Raw genomic sequence first — 21,030 nt, forward strand, 5'->3', positions numbered from 1 at the left:
GTACTGTACACAGGAGAGCTGTTACCCTTCCCTTTATAGTTATGACAACCCCCCATGTAATAACCTTGCAACCCCCAGTTTGAGAATCCCTGCCCTAGGAGCTTCTGGCCCCTGCCCTAGGAGCTGTCAGCCCTCCCCTCCCCCCCCAGCACCAGTGTGGGTCCTGGGCCACCCCTCCCCCTGCCCCCCCAGCACCTGTGACACACCCCAGGCCGCCCCTCCAGAGCACCCCCAGCCCAAGTTTTAGTTAAGAATATATAGTACAAGTCATGGACAGGTCACGGGCCGTGAGTTTTTTGTTTACTGCCCGTGACCTGTACGTGACTTTTACTAAAAATACCCATGACTAAAACGTAGCCTTATGTATACATAATTATTGTTTTGGTGCTGATTCTTATTACAGTTAGATGCCTCAGTAGATCATCCAACAGACCTGATTATATTATTTAAATAAAGAATTAGACAATTACTTATTCTAGTCTTTAAAATAATAATTGTTGCCAACATGGATAAAGGTACATAAGTAACAGGTTAGTAATGAAGCTGTGTGTTATGTGAATAAGTGTTCCTACACTAAAACTTTTAACAGAATTTTTAACGGTATAGCAGCTGAGTCAGCTGTAAACATGGCTTATTATTACAAGGACATGGCCAGTACTTAGTAACCGTGGCAACTAACAGGGTTTTGCCCTGACAAGTAGTTTAGCTGTCAGGTGGTTGTCTTCTTGTAACCATTTTGCAAGAGATTCCCTCTCGGCCCCCCCCTTGCGGTGTAGACTCAATCCCTTAACTGTGTATGCCGTTTCGTGGCTGCACCTTCCTTACAGCTCTCTGTGTCAGCGGGCAACCCAGAGTATATTGCACCCCACGCTCCTAGTTGTGTTCGGTGTGCTTGTCCTCCGGGTACTCTGACCCTTGCAGAGGTACTATGGGAGAGCTGCCCTGATTTTCCAAGAACGTACTGATACAGTCAGGAAGTGTAGTGGGGTGAATGTACAAACATGATAGTTGTGAAAAATGCTGCTGTGTGGGCACAACTTTGTGTATTGTAGCTAGGTCAGATGAATTTGTCATGTATTGGTTACAAAAACACAGTTGTATGTGTAGTGTAGCTAGAACCTTTGAGTCTCTAGTGCAGTTCCTCACTCACTGTGCTAGCGGGGGATTGGGAGCATTCCAGAGTGAACATTTATAGCCACTGGCAAGGAAAGATTGATCTGTGTAGTCATATCACAGACTTCTGTTGTGGCTATCCAAAACCAAGGGGTCACAGGGTAGTTTAGTACTCTCTAGGAAAAAGACTGAAGTTGTGAGGGAGAGTGATAGGCTCTGAAGAATATCTCCTATGGGTGTGCTAGACCAGACAGCTGGCAATGAGACTTTTGTGAGCAGTCACTTTCAAGGTAAAGCATTGAGCCCCAGCTGCCACACTGAGATGTGGTTTCCTTCCACACCTCATCAAGTAATAATTTTCAGTGCTGAAAATAAGTATGTGCTAACCTGTTACAATTGAAATGACTCGTAATATTAGATTAATCTATTTGTTAATTGAAAAGGACAGGGATACTGTGATAGATGAGTATAAACAGAGCTGTTGTGGTTCTGATGACTTCTCAGACTCTTCAGATTCTTCTTCAAGTGCTGGTCCCTATGTATATTTGTAATAGTCCGGTGCGGGGGCCGTGCCCTCTCAGGGCCCGTCGGGAGCCAGGCCGCCTCACTACGCAGTCCAAATTGGTCCTCGGGTTCTAAAGATCTCGGGGTTCCGCCTCTCAGGCAGGGGCTACACAAAAGGCATACGGCCTCTGCAAGGAGCTACAGCCCTCCATCAGGGCTGGGCAGCAACCCCGTTCCGGGCTCCGGTTCTTGCAGCCGGAGCTGGGCAATTACAAAGTCAAATAAGCCCACACGCTAGCTCAGGGCGGAGCAACACACAAGGGTCCAGGGGGCTCAGAACCTTCCTGCAGGCTGAGCCTCAATAAAGCCCATAGCTAAGGCCCGGCCCTCACTTAGGGCGGGGCAACAAGCAATAGTTCAGGGGGCTCAGGTCCGTGTAGCCGGAGCTGAGCAGTAACAAAATCAGGAAGCCCAGGCCCTTAGTCAGGGCGGGGCAATAAACAATAGTTCAGGGGGCTCAGAACCTTGTAGCAGGAGCTGGGCACTAACAAAGCCAGGAAGCCCAGGCCCTTAGTCAGGGCGGGGCAATAAACAATAATTCAGGGGGCTCAGAACCTTGTAGCAGGAGCTGAGCACTAACAAAGTCAGGAAACCCAGGCCCTGAGTCAGGGCGGGGCACTAAACAACAGTTCAGGGTACGATGCTGGAGCGCTGGCTGGAGAGGGAGGCTGCCACCCGTAAGTGGGGTGGCAGGGGGGACACAGGCCCACCCACTCCACTGTGTCCCAGCCCGGGGCCCTAAGAGCGGCAGTCAGTCTGCTGCTGTGTCGGTGGGGTCCTGACCGCAACACACCGACATTAGCTCTTCCTCTGCTGTATCCAGACTGGGGTCAGCTACCCCCGGGCTACTTTCCATCTCCCCCTCCATGGGTACCTGCTCATCGCTGGGCTCGGCAGCGGGGTCCCACACCATGGGCTCCTCGGCTTGTTGAGGGCTGTCTAGGTCGGGCCGTTCCTCCAGTCTCGGGTCAGGGGGACGCTCGGGCCACTCCTCGGGGTACCGCGCTCGGGGCAGGCTCGGCCAATCCACCTCGGGGTGCCTGGCTCGAGGGAGGCTCGGGCGGTCCACGTCAGGTTACCTGGCTCTGGGGAGGCTCGGTCCGTCGGCGTCGGGGTACCTGGCTCTGGGGAGGCTCGGTCCGTCGGCGTCAGGGTACCTGGCTTGGGGCAGGCTCGGTCTAGCAGGAGCTCGAGCAGGAGCGTCTGTCCTCTCCGACCGCTGGGCTCCAACTGAGTGCTGGGGCCTGGCTTTTATACTTCCTGTCCCGCCCCTTGACTTCCGGGGGGCGGGAACAGGTGGCAGTGACTCCGCCCACTTGGGTGCCTGTTCTGGTTCCTCTCTCTCAGGGGCCGTCGGGAGCCAGGCCGCCTCACTACAATATTCCACACGTGAGTGGGCATGTGTGCCATGTGCCTGTCTGGAAACAGTGTCCATTGGCCCACATGTGCGTAATAATTCTTTGTGTTCTTCTAGTGATTGCTCATGTCCATTCCAAGTAGGAGTGTGCGCGCTGCGTGCACAATCGTCAGAAGATTTTTCCCTAGTGCTACCCATCGGGTTGGCTGTGGAGCTCCCTAGAGCGGTGCCTTCACGGCGGTGTATATATTTCCCTGCTGACCCGCCGCCTCTTCAGCTCCTTCTTAACACCAGTGATGGTCGTTGGAGCAGCTCCTCTCTTGCGTTTGCAAGTGATTCCCTAGTGGACTCTTTTCTTCTCTATCTGTAAATAGTTTGTATAGCTGTGGTTAGTTAGTAGTACAGTTAGTTAAGTTTACATTGGCAGTTCCCTTCCCCTCCTCCTCCCGCCCCCAATCCCATCCCATCCCTGGGACCGGGGCATGCCTCGGTCTCAGGGCATCAAGCTCTGTGGGTCCTGCCTCAAACCCATGCCCAAGGAAGACCCACATGACTCCTGTCTCAAGTGCCTTGGAGAAGGCCACCAGTCCGACAGGTGTAACATTTGCAGGGGCTTTAAGCCCAGAACAAAAAAGAAGCGGGACTTTCAGCTGAAACGCCTTCTATGGAGTCAGCCCTTTGCCCCCAGGTGGCGTGGGACCAGGCACTTCGGTGTGTAGCGCGCCGGCCTCGGTGTGGGAGGCCATGGTTCCGAGAAAGGACTCGTCTAAGGAGTCCCGGCACCTAGAACCAATTCCAGTGTGAGGCACCGCACAAAAAGAAGAGGGCGTCAGGGGGCACTTTCCTACTAAGACAACGGAGCATGTGGGCACCAGCAGGATGCATCCCATGTCGGGACACCCAACTTTGGGCCCGCGTATGCCAGGACCATCGACTCTGGCCTCTTGCGGAAGTCTGAGTCTGGTTCTGGTGGGCTCCCCGGTGCAGGGGGAGTGGAGGAGAACCTGGATCTTCCCTCCACATCGGACACGTTGGAGGCAGCAAGGGACCTAATCGCCATGACAGCACAGTCTCCTGCCCCGCTGGCCTGGGCTCTGCCTCTGACAGTGGCACCGACGACGGCACTGACAGTGGCACTGGCGCTTGTCCGTCATGGAGGCAAGCCTACTATGTTGCAGCACTGCTCGCCTTTGCCACAGCACCGTCTAGGTCTGCACCGCCCTGGTCATGCTCGGACTTCCTCGGAGTCAGAGGTTGACTCCTACGTATCCTGGCAGAGCTGGTACTTCTCCCAGCACTGCCTGAGGCAGGATGAAGGGCAGCCGGTGCTTGTAATCGCCTGGCCTCCTCAGTGGCAGCGGCCTACTCAGTGGACCTTTTGGACACTGCAGGCCTACCACCAAGCCCAGGGGCACGGTTCCAGGTCCCTGTCGGTGGTGTCAGAGGCTCGGATGTCTCCATCAGCTTCCTCTGTCACCCGGGAACCTCCCTGTGGTCGGGATACAGAAGCCCAGACCGACCAACACTCAAGACTGGGTACCGACCCGGGCACCGGCACCGTAGTGACCGAGGCACCAGACACTGCAGCCACCACCTGCACCGCTCAAGGTGCCACCACGTGGGTGGATTCCCACGAGCGAGAGGGTCAGGAAGACCTAGTGCCACCCAGGGTGTTGTCCTCTTCCTCCCCGGATGAGGTGGTGGCAGGGACCTGCACCCCATTGTCTGCTATAGACCCCAGGGCCCATCAGGACCTACTCAGGAGAGCGGCCTAGAACCTGAACTTGCAGGCAGAGAAGGTCTTTAAGGACACGGATCCCATGGTGGGTATTCTGGCCCCTGAAGGGCCCTCGAGGGTGGCTCTGCCCCTCATTAAAACTATACAGAATACCACCAAGGTGCTGTGGCACACACCCACATCTATCCCACCAAGGGGGTGGACCATAAATACTTTGTGCCATCTAAGGGGTACGAACACCTCTTTACCCACCCCGGGACCTTGGTGGTAGAGGTGGTTAATCACATCCATCAAGATATGCCATAGAGTTTCTTTTCCTTCCTCCTCGCAAACTCCCTTACCAGCCCCCCTTCAAGGACCATTCTCATGAGGTGATTCTTAACTGGAAGCAGACTCCCTCCTCCAATGAGGGGCAATAGAACAAGTGTCACCTCAGTCTTGAGGGAGAGGGTTTATTCCCTTTATTTCTTAGTCCCACAAAAGTCAGAGGGTCTAAGCCTTCTGCAACTGAACCAGCTGTATTCAAAAGTTGAAATTCATAGTTCACAGCTTTCAATGAAGGATATGTAGATATTCATTTGTCCCACAGAGAGTTCCTTTGGTTTCTAGTGGATCAGGAATATTTACAGCACACTGTCCTTCCCTTTAGACTAGCAGTAGCATCCAGAGTATTCACAAAGGTCTTCTCTGCGGTGGAAGCCCAAATGAAACATCAGGGTTACACAGTTTTCCCAGGTCTTGACGATTGGTTCCTAGGTAGGTCAGGTTGATGACTTTGTTCCTGCTCCATCTTCTAGCAGCACTGGGCACTTGCGTGAAGAAAGAAAAGTCTATTTTAACACCTACATGGACATTAAATTTATCCAGTGACACTGGACCCCATTTTGCAAGAGCTTTCCGCCCCATGGAAATATTTCAGTTAATGCACAATCTGATAACACAGATTACTTGCCGACCAAGGATTTACGGTCAGTGTGTGCCTCATGGACTTGTGACACTGTTCACCAGACTTCATCTACGATGCCTATAGGTCTGGCTTTGGTTGGTCTACTCACCGGGCAAGGATCACCTTAGCACCAGAGTGACTGATTACCCCTAGGGTCATCGCCTCTCATACCTGGTGGTTGAATCCAGAACCAGTGAGAGTAGGCTTCCCCTTCAACACTCCTGCCCCCAGTGCCACCATCATAACAGATTCATTCCTTCTGGGTTGGGGTGCTCATCTGAACGCCCATGTGGTACAAGGTACCTGTGCCCCACAGAAGGCCAGACTGCACATCAGTCTGCTGGGACTAAGGGAAATGCGCCTGGCATGCAGGGCTTTTCTCCCCCTTATGCGTTCACTCCATGTCCAAGTAATGTCAGACAACATCACCACAGTCTTTTACATAAATAGGACGGAGTAAGATCTCTTCCCTTCTGCCTAGAAGTGGTCAGGCTTTGGAACAAGTGCATCAGAAACCACATCACCATCCAAGCCACATACCTTCCAGGTGCTCAAAGCTCTTTAGCAAACAACCTGAGCAGACACTTCTCTGGTGATCGCACGTGAGAGATGCACAGCTCCGTCCTGAGCGAAATACTCACTCAGTGGGGCATGCCTCAATGGGATCTCTTCGCATTCCAAATGAACAATTCCCCTGTATTGTCCCAGAGGAGCTATGGGTCATGGCTCCCAGGGCGATGCTCTCCTGATGGCATGGACTGATGAACTCAGATATGCTTTTCCTCCTGTTCTCCTGCTACCACAAGTATTGAGAGAGATCCATCACAACAGGGTCCCAAGCATTCTCTGAGCACCCAACCGGCCCAAACCATTTTGGTTCCTGGAGCTTCTGAGAATGTCAGTCTGTCCTCTTATCAGGATCTGCCCCTTGCCAGGAAGGGGAAAGAATCAGACTCCCCAATCCAGACCCACTCCACCTCACTGCCTGATATTTGGATGGGCATCAGAACTAGAACATTCTTGCTCAGCACCTATCCAAACTATTCTTACTCAAAGTAGGAAAGATTCAACTAGGACCTGCTAACTAGCTAAGTGGAGATGTTTCTCTACTTTGCTTGGCATAATCAGCCTTTTCCAAGCTCTTCAAATATCCCAGTCATTTTAGATTATCTCCTGATTTAAAAAAACAAAAACTCAAGTCTTTCCGTTAGCTCAGAGTGATCAGTGCCTTCCTTCCTCCACTAGATGGATGTTCCATTTTCACTCACCCAACAACAGTGAAATTCATGCCAGGTTTAGTCAGGACTTTCCACCTGTGTTCAAAGCTACATCTTAATGGGACCTCAATCTTGTGCTTTCAACACTCACCAGACAACCATCTGAACACTTGGCAATACGCTCCATGTCCCACCTGTCTATGGAAGTTGCATTTTTAGTTCTTATTACCTCAGCCAGAAGGGTGAGTGAGATGGAAGCCGTCATGACAGACCCACCATATAATGTTTTTCACAAGAAAAGGTCTCCCTTCGCCTTATCCTAAAAATCCTCCCCAAGGTTATTTCTGAAATTCCATATCAATCAAACTGTCCACTTACCTGTTTTCTTCCCAAAATCCATGCCTCTGCTGAAGAGAGGAGAGAGACTTCATTCCCTCGATGGCAGTGGTGCCTCTGTTCTACGTGCAAAGGACCAAACCTATCAAAAATCACCACAGCTGTTTCTTGCCACAGCAGAAAGGTCATGAAGACAAGGGTATGTCTACACTGCAATAAAACACCCATGGCTGTCCTGCGTCCGCTGACTCTGACTCAGATTGTGGGGCTGTAAAATTGCTGTATAGACTTTCAGGCTCAAGCTGGAGCCCAGGGTCTGGGACCTCCCCCCTCACGCAGTCCCAGAGCCAGGCTCAGACTGGAGCCCGGAAGGTCTACAATGCAATTTTATAGACCCGCCAGCCAGAGTCAGCTGACACTGGCCTGATGTGGGTGTATTATTGCTGTTTAGACATATCCTAAGTGGATATCTGGGTGCTTCATTGTGTGCCGCTAATTAGCACATATCCCTATACCTGATGAGGTAAGGGCATTCTCCATGAGAGCACAAGCTGCCTCTGCAGCATCCCTGCAAGAAGAAAAGATACTGAATATATGTGGAGCAGCTACCTGGAGTTCCATTCACACATTCACAAAACACTGCATCCTAGTTCAGGCCTCTGAAGAGGCTGAGCGAGAGAGAGAGCACTAGATGACCGAGGAAAGGGGGTGGGGGGCGACCCTATTAGGATGAGGAAAGGGGAAAATACATAGTGGATGGAGGAAATTATTGGGTGGAGGGAAAGAGGGGTAAGGTTATTATAGCCCATGAAGATGTCAGAGAAAGAAGCACTCCTATTCGTTATCCCAAATAGCACTAGATAAAAATGAGTAGGGCTGTAGCATCATTATAGGTGGGGGGAATCGGGGCCTGCAAATGTTTGTTCATGTCTGTACAGTTACAGGGCCTGGATGAAGCCTCTTTAGGTTTCGATAAGCATCCAAATTTTGGGATCTGAGCACTGAACCTTTTTAGAGGGGTTTCCCGTCATGATGTGTTTGCTATATTGATAGCAGGGTTGCATAATTGTGAGAAAATATTACAATTGCTGTAATGTTATATACGAGGCAGGGAATTAAGGGTGTAAATAGTTTTTTGATCTGGTAGGAGAGCAGACTTTTTAAGAGCCTGAAAACTATAATGTTTGTTGCCATGACAAGATATTTATAGTTAAATAGGAACTAAAATTCCAAAGAGCATGCACATAGTCAGCTGCAGCCAGAAATTAGAAAACTTATTCAATTGTTAGCAATTACCCAAAAGAAGGAATTGAGCAATTAAGCAGTGTTTCTGAGAGTTCCTGGCTGAATCCCTTTAAGATCAACGATCGTGTGCTAATTTTTGTTTCCTCACCTGATTAAAACACAGAAATAGCTGTCTGAACCTCCATGGAATTTGTTGAGCACTAAGACAATTTCTGCTGCATCTGAAATCAAAACTCACAGGTCTAAAAGAGTGGTGGAGCATATCGAGAAGGGGTGGGAGAGAGAGCTCAGTGGTTTGAGCATTGGCCTGCTAAACCCAGGGTTGTGAGTTCAATCCTTGAGGGGGCCATTTAGGGATCGGGGCAAAAATTTGTCTGGGGATTGGTCCTGCTTTGAGCAGGGGGGTGGACTAGATGACCTCCTGAGGTCCCTTCCAACCCTGATATTCTATGATTCTAAGACAGACAAGATGGTAGAACTATGCAATCAGCAAAACCCTGTGATTTAGCTAGTGTCCACAGCTCGTGGAAATCAGTTATCTACTTAGAGAATAAAGCTGAAGATATTGAAAATAGAACTCAGTATATAATTTCTCAGTCTCCCTGAAGAAGTGGGAATCCTGATCCAATGAGCTATTTTTTAAAAATGAATCTCTCATCTACTAGAGCTAATGTTATAAAGGAACTAATGAATAGATAGAATCCATTGGGTGCCAAATATGGTGGCAAAAGACAACCTTCATCCCAACCTGTAATTAGCCACATACTTAATTTTGAAGATAGGCAGTCTTTATTTTAAAGTCTGTCATGAAAAAGATCTTTCTTACTCAAATGGGGAAAAGTTTTTTTTTCTCCACATATTTACAATGACAGAACTACTTTCAAAGGCAAGAAAATTACTCAGATCAAGGTATTAGAGAAGTTACTCTATATCCTGCAACCATGAAGAACATTAAAGGAACAAAAACCTTTATCTTAAATAAATATAATAAAAAATGAAGCTCTGAAATTTGCAAAGATTCAAGAACAGAAAATCTTAACCTTAATCTTAAAAATAGGTTACAGGAACTCTTTGTGGGTTAAATTGTGCGTGTGGGTAATACTGTTTGTCAAAAAAAAATATATTTAATTAACTTTTCTCATTAGTTATAACATACTTGGCTAGCTACAATGATGGTCATCTAATAAGTGACATTTACTGTAATATTTCTATGACAGCCTAGTTTTTGATGGTTTAGACTAATAGGAGTCTATGCTTTCTGTGTAGTCTACAGCAGTGGTTCTCAACCTGCGGGCTGCATGTAGCCCAATCAGCACACAGCTGGGCCACAGCTGTATACTAAAGGCCGCCTGGCCCTGCGCAGCAGGGTCCCGTCTGCCCAGCGTGGTGGAGTCTGGTGTCCCAGCCGCTTGGCCTGGCCCACTGGTGTCCAGGGTCCCAGCTGCCTTGCTGCTCAGCTCGGTGGGGTCCAGAGTTGGGGCTGCCCTGCCCTGCCGGCAGGCCCTGCGTCTGGGGCTCCGCTCCTGTTCCCACTCTGTGGAGGGGTCTCTGGGTGGGGGCGTTGGGCATATGGGTCTGTAGGGTGGTTGGAGGGGGGCGCTATGGTTCTCAACCTGCGGCCCAGATAACACATTGTGGCCCACAATGATAAATAGATTGAGAAGCTCTGGTCTACTGCAGGGGTTCTCAAACTAGGGGTTGGGACCCCTCAGGGGGGCACAAGGTTATTACATAGGGGGTCGCGAGCTGTCAGCCTCCAGCCCAAACCCCGCTTTGCCTCCAGCATTTATAATGGTGTTAAATATATTAAAAAGTGTTTTTAATTTATAAAGGGGGTCGCACTCAGAGACTTGCTATGTGAAAGGGGTCACCAGTAAGAAAGTTTGAGAGTCACTGGCCTATGGACTATGTAGTAATTAAGAGGGCCTATAGAAAATACCATCTGATATTCTTATCTATAGGAAAAAAATACCTGATGTTATATCTTCTCCTTAGGATCCTGTTAGTCCCAACTGTTGTTCCTTATATGTGACTAAGATTGCTACCTCGTTTTCCTATTCTTTCTCAAGGGCATATTTTACCTTATTGATTAACCAATTTCAGCAGTTTGACATCCACTTTTGGCCATGGTTAATTCCATTTACTATTGCAAACAGAAAACAAAATATATAGTGCCGTAGAATCTTGATTTTATAAACATCTATCTTATGAATGGCGGAGTATATGAACAAGTTTTCTGCCACTGCATGTGACTTCAGTCCTCCAGCCAACATTCAATCAGCTGTGCATGTTTGAAAAGACAGATCTGGTAGCAAGGAAGAGATGCAGTTCTCTCAAAGAAAAATCAGGCACACCGTATGCATTTGTTTTCATTTGTTATGCATACTGTTATTGAATGATTAATAAATTATACACTGTACCTACTGTAATTTTGAGATGTTTTATAAACTTTTTTCTGAACTCTTATCTCCATTTAATTAATAAAATTGGGGTTCCACTATGTTTGAAAAACTCTCTCTTCTAGAAATATAAGGATATAGAAGGTGAGAGGGTTATCTGTTGGATAGATAAAGTTGTAAATCAGTTGGGAACAACTATTAGAGTATTATTTTATAGTTATTAAATGGTCCTAGTTAAATATAAATAGGTCCAGGGAGTAGTGCACAGAGCACTGCTATTAACTAATTTAGAGAGACACGGGTGAGGCCTGATTAGGAGGCCTGTAAAGGCAGCCAAGGGGCTGGCCAGCGAGCAGCACAGGAGCCAGCAAACAAAGCTGAAAACAAGGGAGTTTTGTAAGGAGAGTTTGGGAGTGAGAATGTGTGGGCTTGTGGTGGTGGTGGTTTTTCTTGACAGAAGTTTGAGAGGGAAGTTTGACAGGTACAGAGGCAGCAGTGGTAGTCACTCAAGGAATGGAAGAGAATGAAGATGATTTGATGTGGAAGCTGCAAGATGTATATTATCCTGGAGTATGTGCCTGAAAGATGCTTCATTTGTATGAAGTGCTGCCAGATAGATCGGATGGAAGATTATTTATGATGAGATAACTGGCTCTGTGGATGAGGGGAAAGCAGTGGATGTGTTATTCCTTGACTTTAGCAAAGCTTTTGATACAGTCTCCCACAGTATTCTTGCCGCCAAGTTAAAGAAGTATGGGCTGGATGAATGGACTGTAAGGTGGATAGAAAGCTGGCTAGATCGTCGGGCTCAACGGGTAGTGATCAATGGCTCCATGTCTAGTTGGCAGCCGGTTTCAAGCGGAGTGCCCCAAGGGTCGGTCCTGGGGCCGGTTTTGTTTAATATCTTTATTAATGATCCGGAGGACGGTGTGGACTGCACTCTCAGCAAGTTTGCAGATGACACTAAACTAGGAGGCGTGGTAGATACGCTAGAGGGTAGGGATCGGATACAGAGGGACCTAGACAAATTAGAGGATTGGGCCAAAAAAAACCTGATGAGGTTCAACAAGGATAAGTGCAGAGTCCTGCACTTAGGACGGAAGAATCCCATGCACTGCTACAGACTAGGGACCGAATGGCTAGGTAGCAGTTCTGCAGAAAAGGACCTAGGGGTCACAGTGGACGAGAAGCTGGATATGAGTCAACAGTGTGCTCTTGTTGCCAAGAAGGCTAACGGCATTTGGGGCTGTATAAGTAGGGGCATTGCCAGCAGATCGAGGAACGTGATCGTTCCCCTTTATTCGACATTGGTGAGGCCTCATCTGGAATACTGTGTCCAGTTTTGGGCCCCACACTACAAGAAGGATGTAGAAAAATTGGAAAGAGTCCAGCGGAGGGCAACAAAAATGATTAGGGGTCTGGAGTACACAAGACTTATGAGGAGAGGCTGAGGGAACTGGGATTGTTTAGTCTCCAGAAGAGAAGAATGAGGGGGGATTTGATAGCAGCCTTCAACTACCTGAAGGGGGGTTCCAAAGAGGATGGAGCTCGGCTGTTCTCAGTGGTGGCAGATGACAGAACAAGGAGCAATGGTCTCAAGTTGCAGTGGGGGAGGTCTAGGTTGGATATTAGGAAACACTATTTCACCAGGAGGGTGGTGAAGCACTGGAATGCGTTACCTAGGGAGGTGGTGGAGTCTCCTTCCTTGGAGGTTTTTAAGGCCCGGCTTGACAAAGCCCTGGCTGGGATGATTTAGTTGGGAATTGGTCCTGCTTTGAGCAGGGGGTTGGACTAGATGACCTCTTGAGGTCCCTTCCAACCCTGATATTCTATTTTTCTATGATTCTATGAAGAGAAGATCCAAGGTTTGGAGATGCAGATTGAAACCGTTGGAATTTTGAACAGATGATTGAGGAAGGAAAGAGGAGACTGAAGGGAAAACTCAGGACTTGTAGATGCAAGCTGGACTGGAGAACTGTGAGGGTAGAATGCTGGATGAGGAAAGTGGCCAGTGGAAGCATGTGACTACGTGAACAAGGTAGAGGAAAGTGAAGAAGTGAAGCTGAGGCTAGTGAAGAAATACAGCGGAGGAACAAGTTTTCTGAGTTGGAAAATGAAGAGGCACAGCAGGCAGTAACAGAAGGTGGGACGGCAAGGAAGAAGGAGAAGACTGGCTAGCCCTACAAGAAGAGGGGAAGAGTCAATGGAGAGAGCCCAAGTTCAGCTCCCCTGGATAATAGAGGGTGACAAGTGAGAACAAAAGACAAGAGGACTTGTAGCCAGAAGGAATAGAAGGAGATAGGCTGGAGAATTGCACCAACACCAGGAAGAGGCAGGTCTACACGGTGGGGGACTCCCTAATAACAATGGACAGGCCTGTCACTAGAGCCGATCCAGAGAACAGAAGAGTGTGCTGTCTTCCAGGAGCTAAGATACAAGATGTGGACCTGAGGATGAAGAGGCTCCTAATGGGAATAGGAAAGAATCCACTGATGTCCTTCACGTGGGAACAAATGATACTACTAGATTCTCACTGGAACGAATTAAGGGAGACTATGCCAGGATGGGAAGAACCTTAAAGAAATGGAGTCTCAGATAATCTTCAGTAGGATTCTATCTGTCCCTAGAGAGCGAAGGCAAGACAAGATTATGATGATCAGCAGATGGCTGAGGCACTGATGCTATAAGGAAGGTTTGGGGATGTTTGACCACTGGGAGGCCTTCATGGAGAGAGGAGTGTTCTCATGGGATGGACTCCACCTGAATAGGGAGGGAAACAGACTTCAGGGTTGGAGGTTGACTTTAAAGAGCTTTTAAACTAGGAATTCAGGGGCAGTCTGGAGATGCTTATGTATAGGGCCCTACCAAATTCACGGTCCATTTTGGTCAGTTTCATGGTCATAGGATTTTAAAAATCATAAATTTTGTGATTTCAGCTATTTAAATCTGAAATGTCAAGGTGTTGTAATTTTAGGGGTCCTGACCCAAAAAGGAGTTTGGGGGAGGGATCACAAGGTTATTGTAGGGGGGTTGCAGTACTTCTACCCTTACTTCTGCACTGCTGCTGGCAGTGGCACTGCCTTCAGAGATGGGTAGCTGGAGAGCAGCGGCTGCAGGCCATGAATCCAGCTCTGAATGCAGAGCTGCCACCAGCAGCAGTGCAGAAGGAAGGATGGCATGGTATGGTATTGCCACCCTTACTTCTGCGCTGCTGCCCACAGAGGTGGGCCCTCAGTCAGCAGCCACCACTGTCCAGCTGCCCATCTCTGAAGGCAGCAGTGCAGAAGTAAGGGTAGCAATACCTTACCATGCCATCCTTCTTCACTGCTGCTGGTGGCAGCTCTGCATTCAGAGCTAGATTCATGGCCTACAGCCGCCACTCTCCAGCTACCCATCTCTGAAGTCAGCGCAGCAGTATGGGTGGCAATACCGCAACTCCCTAAAATAACCTTGTGACACTCTCCCTCCCCCCCCGCCACAACTCCCTTTTGGGTCAAGACCCCCAATTTGAGAAACATTGATCTCCCCCATGAAATCTGTATAGTATAGGGTAAAAGCATACACAAGACCAGATTTCACGGTCCGTGACATGTTTTTCATGGCTGTGAATTTGGGTAGGGCCCTACTCATGTAATCTCCATGCCTGATTCTGATATTGAGCCCCAGGAAAATCAAGTAAGACAGGATACAGCAATGGAGAAAGGTACAACAGAAGGTAGGAGATTGGACATCAAGAGGAAAGATCGTGTCAATACCAATGGCACTAACAGGTAAGCAGTACTGATAGTAGAATGACTTCACCTAAACAGGCAAGGAATCTGGGCGAAGCCAAGCAGAAAAAACTAAGAGATCTGTACACCAATGCAAGGAGCCTGGGTAACAAAATGGAGGAATGAGAATTGTTGGTGTAGGGAGTAAAACCAGATATTATAGGGATAACAGAAGCTGAATTCTTTAAGGTTTCTCATATCCCTGAATCAGTCTTCAGTGGGGTTGCAGCAATCAGGAATGGTAATAAACTGACCAGAGAATTATCAGATAAGAGGTACTTTCTTACAAGAGCATTTAAAACAACAACTAAATATAGTGTGAACATTGTTTCCCAGTGATCTCATTTAAACACACACGAGGGATATGGAATATTAGTTCCCTTGTTGTTTTCAAGCCAGGCAGAAGTCTGAAGAGAATCTTCTTCTTTTTTTTTTTTTCTTGCCATTAACACAACTGTAGGCTTTCTGAGTCTCCTATTAGCGTTGATTGATTATGAGTGACTTTTAGTGTAGCAAGGCAGATTTGCATTGAATTAATAATTGATTTGTAGAAATCTTTGTGAAAGAGCAAGCCTACTTTCCCAAGAGAGCATCTGTCTTTACAAGTGGCTGCAAAACCTTAACAGTATTTTAGTATTTGATGTGGCGTTACATCATAAGTTCCCTTGCAGAGGCTTCAGTTGTGGAATAGTTACCGCACACTATTTAGTATGGTTTCTGTTTTGGATTAAATTTGTTTGAGAACAGACTGTTTTATAGAACAATAAAACACTACAGCATGTACCAAGATTCTTCTTCAAGTTATCTCTACGGGTATTTCCCATCGGGATGTGCTTGTACCCATACACTGGAGATTTTTGTAAGCAGTGTCTGTGCCTAATGCACCCTTGTATTCTGGTGTGAGAGTATATAGGGACGGGAAGACCCTCTGCTGCTCCAGTTCCTTCTCAACCAACTGTAGCATGAGACTGCATGTCGCAGTGTCCCCTAGCTAGCTATGCAGCCTGCTGACTTTTCTCTTTCTGACTTTGTTTCTATTTCTTTAATACAATTATTTCATTTTTATCATTTTTACTTTTTAATTTGACACAATTGTATGCTTTTGGGGGTGTCTCCGTCCCCCCCCGCCCCATCCTTTCACCCCGTCAGGGCCTGTGTTCCTCTCGGCCCTCTACATCTGCCTGTCCTTTCTTACTGGGTTATGCCCAAGACCCCAGGCTTCAAACTCTGCCATGACTACCATGGGTCCTTTCCTCTCAGCAATGGGCATTCCAGCTGCCTTGCAAGGGCAAGGTTTGCTTCAGATGCAAAAGTAGATTCAGAAAGCAGAGGGAGGACAGATTGAAACTGCTTCTTATGGAACACTCTCTGAGAGTCACAAGGTCCAAGTCCCTCTGCGCGCATGCACACACACATACATACACACACACACACCAGCCTCAACTGCTCAACTCTGGGGAACGCACCAAAGACCCTGCAGCCCTTTAGAGTCTTCAAGATTATCTAAAATGAAGAGACCCCACTCTCCAGAAAGAGAGACTCTGAAAAGGATAAAGTCACCCTCTTGATCTGGGAATAAGGAGATCTCACATGTTGGTATGGGTACCACTGAGGCTTTTTCTTCCCCTGTATAAAGGTCCTAGTCACCTTTAAAAAAAAAAAAAAAAAAAAAATCTTCAGCAGACTGTGTGCTGAGAAGCTTCCCAGAAAGCAATCTCGAGCGGCACCATTGTCGGTAGCAGAATCAGAGCCTTCTAAACACAAGGACTCCTCCAAGACCATGGTCCCAAAGTCGTCATCCTCTGTACCATCTTCCTCAGGCCATGGTATAGAGTGCCAGGGAGACCTTGCAATCCCTCAGCATCTACACGCATATGACCAAAAAAAAATACAGCATATCACAGATAGTGGTCTTGCCCAATTTACTTTCAAACTACAAGATCAGCTGAACCACCCAGAAAGAAACCTAGTTTTTCTAAGAAAGGGCTGTCTTCTCTAGTGCCATGAGAATCAGCAACTTCTTCTGAACAGCTTTTGTGATCCACTGGTCAAGGGTCACAAGCAATCCTCGGATCATACTCTACACCAAGCCTGTCACCAGCCTGTTGGGGATCATCTCTCCCATTTCCTGTCTGCCTGAGAGTTGATCACCTTGGACAGGTGGATCCTGGAGATGGTTTCAGCATGCTATTCCATCCAGTTCAGTTCCATCCATCCCTGTCCTAGGGATCCTTCTCACGAGGGTCTTTTAAGACAAGAGGTACAATCTCTCCTATTCCTAGGGGCGATCTAACCCATTCCACTGGACTTCCTTGAGAAAGTCCTGAGAAAAGGTTCTTCTCTAGGTGCTTCCTGGTTCCCAAGAAAAGAGGAGAAAGACGACCAAATCTGGACCTCCGGACTTCGTCCTCTCACAGTGGTTCAGAATGGTAACCTTACCCGTGATAATTTCTTCTTTGGAGCTGGGAAATTGGTTTGTCTTCCTTGACCTCCGGGACACATACGTCCATATAGCTATGCACTCTTCCCACAAATATTTCCCACGATTTGTCATGGGCAAGGACCACTGCTAGTACTGGATCCTGTCCTTCGACTTTTGACTGTGCAAAGGATCTTTACAAAGGTTCTCTCAGCTATCGCCAGCCCATCTTCATTAGATGGGAATAATAGTCTTTCCCTGCCTGGATGACTGACTTCTCAAGGGTTGCTCCTTTCTCAGGGTGCCATCAGCAACCAACAAGGTCTTATCCCTCTTTCACTTCTCCAGCTTCCACCTCTACTTGGAATAGTCTATATTTAGACCTGTACAACAAATAGACTTCATCAGAGTCACTTTGGACTCCATTATAATCAAGCCATGCCTGCCCACGAATAGGTTTGCTATGATGTCCAGCCTCAGTACCATGCTACAACAGAGCTACAAACCACAGCAAGGAGTTCTCCAACTCCTGGGTCATGTGGCAGCCAGTAAATGTGTAACATCCCTGGCAAGACTACACTCCTGATGTATTCCAGCTTGGCTCTGGTCTGCCTACGTCCCTCAACAAGTACACACTGTCCTAGTGGCTGTCAATACCTCAGAGGTTATTTCTCTCATTTGGGGTTCCCCGGATGTAGATCTTTTTGTGACATTGTCCGATGCAGATGCTTCTGCTTGAGAGGGCATAGTCCCAGCTTCTTGGGAGATGCCCTCCTTACCCTTGGCCTCTGTTCTTGGTCTTGCTCTTTGCTTGTCCCCCAAAGCTGTTGCTCCTTAAGGTCTTGAATACTTGAAATGAGAGATTGGTAGCCATCTTCATAGCACCGTCATGGCCAAGACAGAGAGAGTTCCCAATTTTAGTTTGCCTGTCCCTGCCATCACCTCTTCACCTTCCTCTGACAGCAGACTGCCTCACCCAGGAATTGGGCACCATGACCCACCCCCACCTCTCATGGTTCCACATCAAGGCCTGGCCCCTAGATGGCTTTCTGATGTAGAACAAGACTGCCCTCCAGAGACCCAAGAGTAGAAAACCTGCCACAAGGAAAACTTACCTGCAGAAGTGGAAACGTTTGTAAGCCTGGCATACACAACAATCTATATCTCCTCTCGACTCTCTCCTCTCTCACATTCTCAATTACCTGCTACAAACTACAGGTTTATCGTTTAGCTCAGTCAAGGTTCATCTTTGCTTCCATTACAACCTTTCACCCCTCGGTTCAGGGGTTTTAGTCTTTGCTCATCTGAGCATTGCAAGATTCATTAAGGGTCTGTTTAACCTTTTACCTCCTATTAAAGAACCTACTCCACCATGGGACCTTAACTAGCTCTCAATGCCCTGAGAAAAGTCCTATTTGAACCTATGGGGAGCTGTTCTCATCTTCATTTGTCCTTTAAGACTTTGTACCTCATACAGAAGGATAGGAGAACTAGAAGCTCTTATGGCTGATCCACTGAACATAGTGTTCTATCACAAAACAGTGATATTGCATCCCCGCCCTTGCTTTCTACCTAAAGTTTCATCAGAATTTCACATTAATCAGGACACTGATCTAACGATGTCTTACTCCAAGCTCCATTACTCGAGAATCTCCACACACAGGGTATAAGAAGCAATCTCATCTTTTACCTCAATATAACTAAGTCCTTCAGGGCTTCTCGCAGTCTGTTTCCTTCACAGAAAGAATGAAAGGGTACCCAGTATCCACCCAGAGATTGTTGAAATGGGTGACATCTTGACCTGTTTTGAAGCCTTGGAGGTGCCTCTTTCACGGAGGGTGATTGCCCATTCCACTAAGGCTTGGTGTATCTCTGTGGTCTTATTGAAGTACATATCCATCTCAGACATTTGTAAGGGCATTTTCCCCAGCATTTTACTATTGTCCATGCTTCTAGAGTTGACATGGCCTTCGGTGATGCTATTCTACAGTGCATACTGAATCTACCTCCTCAGCATCCTCCTCCATAATTGGGGTACCGCTTGTGAATCTTCTGATGTGGAGCACTCATAGGGAGGAGAGGTTACCTTGCACAGTAATTACCTTGCACAGTAACTGGAGTTCTTCTAGATGTTTTGTTCCTATGGGTTCTCCATTCCCCTTTGGGCCCTTCTTCCCTTCAGCTTCAGAGTCATACTCTCTGGACTTTGTGGTTGAGAAGGACCTGGAGAAACAGCAGCAAGCCTGCCCTATATACCCTTGTACCAGAGCACGAGGGTGTGTAGGACACAAGTGCAGACCCACACTTCTGACAAAAATCTCCAATCAAGAGTGCATGGGCACATCCTGACTGCAGCACCCCTAAGGTTATTTGTAAGTAATTAAAAATTAAGTACAGTGATGTTTAGCCCAAAGGAAAACATCTGCTACAAGTCATCATAATTCTGTATATCTGGAATGTAGCTAAGGTCTAGTTGCAGCACGTGGTATGTGACTGAAGATAAATTGGTGAGTAGTCATTGACAATTGATGTTGAATTCATTAAGCCATCTTCTACCACATACCCGATAGTTCCATAGTCCAGCTAACTAGTTTGCAGGGCTCCACTCTGTAGATTGGGGAGGGGTCAAACCTTGAGTGCCTCTTTTTCTGGTCCCACTGCTTGGGAGATGGGATTAGGAGGAGAGAAGAAACTGTAAATTTATATAGCACAGCTGTCTTTCAGCTGAGCGTTAAGATGTTCCTGATCACTTGTCATTGGCCATTGAAGCCCACATGGCATTTTTTTCACAAAGGTTGGGAGGTTAATCCTGATGTTATGGCTGTGTTCCATCTCTAACTTCATTACATCTACCTATGTCCCCCAAATGCGGCATATGAAATTTTTATTCACTTTGACTGAGACTGTTAAGACATTGCTGTGTGCTTCTAAACTGCTGTCACCTTCTACCTCAGAGGAAACTGCATTTCCGGCATGGGTGTGTCATACGTATGCAATATGGGTAAAATTTACAAAAGAGCCTGTCCCTTAGGCACTTTTGAAGACATTGCTCGTGGAATAAAAAACAGTATAAGATATTGGGATGCCAAATATATTTTTAAGCTTTACACTTTGTGTTTAATCTCCAATGTATATACTGTCTTAGAAGCTTAAAATAGAATTTCTTCCCTTATAGATCTTTTCTTGAGTATGTTCTCTTCCTCAGTTTTTTCCATTAATTTCCCTACTGTTTTTCTACTTGAACTTAAAATTGCTGTGGCTTTTTGTATATGTTCTTCTTTGTGCAAGAGCTTCAATGTCAATACAGTTTTGGAAACTGGGTTTGAATAGTGAATTCCAGCTCTAGAAGGGACACAAGCAGAAAGCATATCGTCTTGCTGTCTAACAGTTATGATTACATTAAATACTTTAGAGGGAAAGGTGGATATTTTAAGAGGGGATTTTTAGAATTTAGATTCCCCAACAGAATTCTTCAGATAATGTTTGTAAATGTTTCTGAAGTTTGAAAGTTCTCATAAATTTTATAATTCCAATATAACCATTTCAAAGTGGGTGAAATTTGGAGCTTAAATTTTGTGCCAATACAGTCTGAGACTGCTGTCCTTGCACAACCCAAATTCTCTTTGATTTAATGCTAGCATTATTTGCAGCTCTGATTCATCTTTTCGTATATGTAAATTATATATATAAAATGACACAACAGTGAGTCTGTGCTCCTAGATTAAAAAAACAAGAAAAAGCATCACCTGTCCTTTGGTAGAAAATGTCTTTACACACTCGGTATGTATAACATGACTAAAGATCTGATATGAGTAATCACTAGTAGGATATGAGTAATCACTAATCTTTCAGTTAATATATTCTGTGGGTGGGTGAGTTTTAATATGTACTGATTGATGGACTTTTTTGATACATCTTATCTCTCT

The 21,030-nt window shown here is 46.9% G+C and overlaps 1 protein-coding gene across 2 annotated transcripts in view; it reads left to right on the plus strand.

Annotated features, from left to right (window-relative positions):
* GSK3B (glycogen synthase kinase 3 beta) overlaps positions 1–21,030 on the plus strand; it is a 253,978-nt gene that overhangs the window by 170,091 nt on the left and 62,857 nt on the right. The gene's annotated exons all lie outside the window — the stretch shown is intronic.

Source organism: Terrapene carolina, unplaced genomic scaffold (assembly GCF_002925995.2).
Source record: "Terrapene carolina triunguis isolate 2854851 unplaced genomic scaffold, T_m_triunguis-2.0 Scaffold242, whole genome shotgun sequence".
NCBI lineage: Eukaryota > Metazoa > Chordata > Testudines > Emydidae > Terrapene > Terrapene triunguis.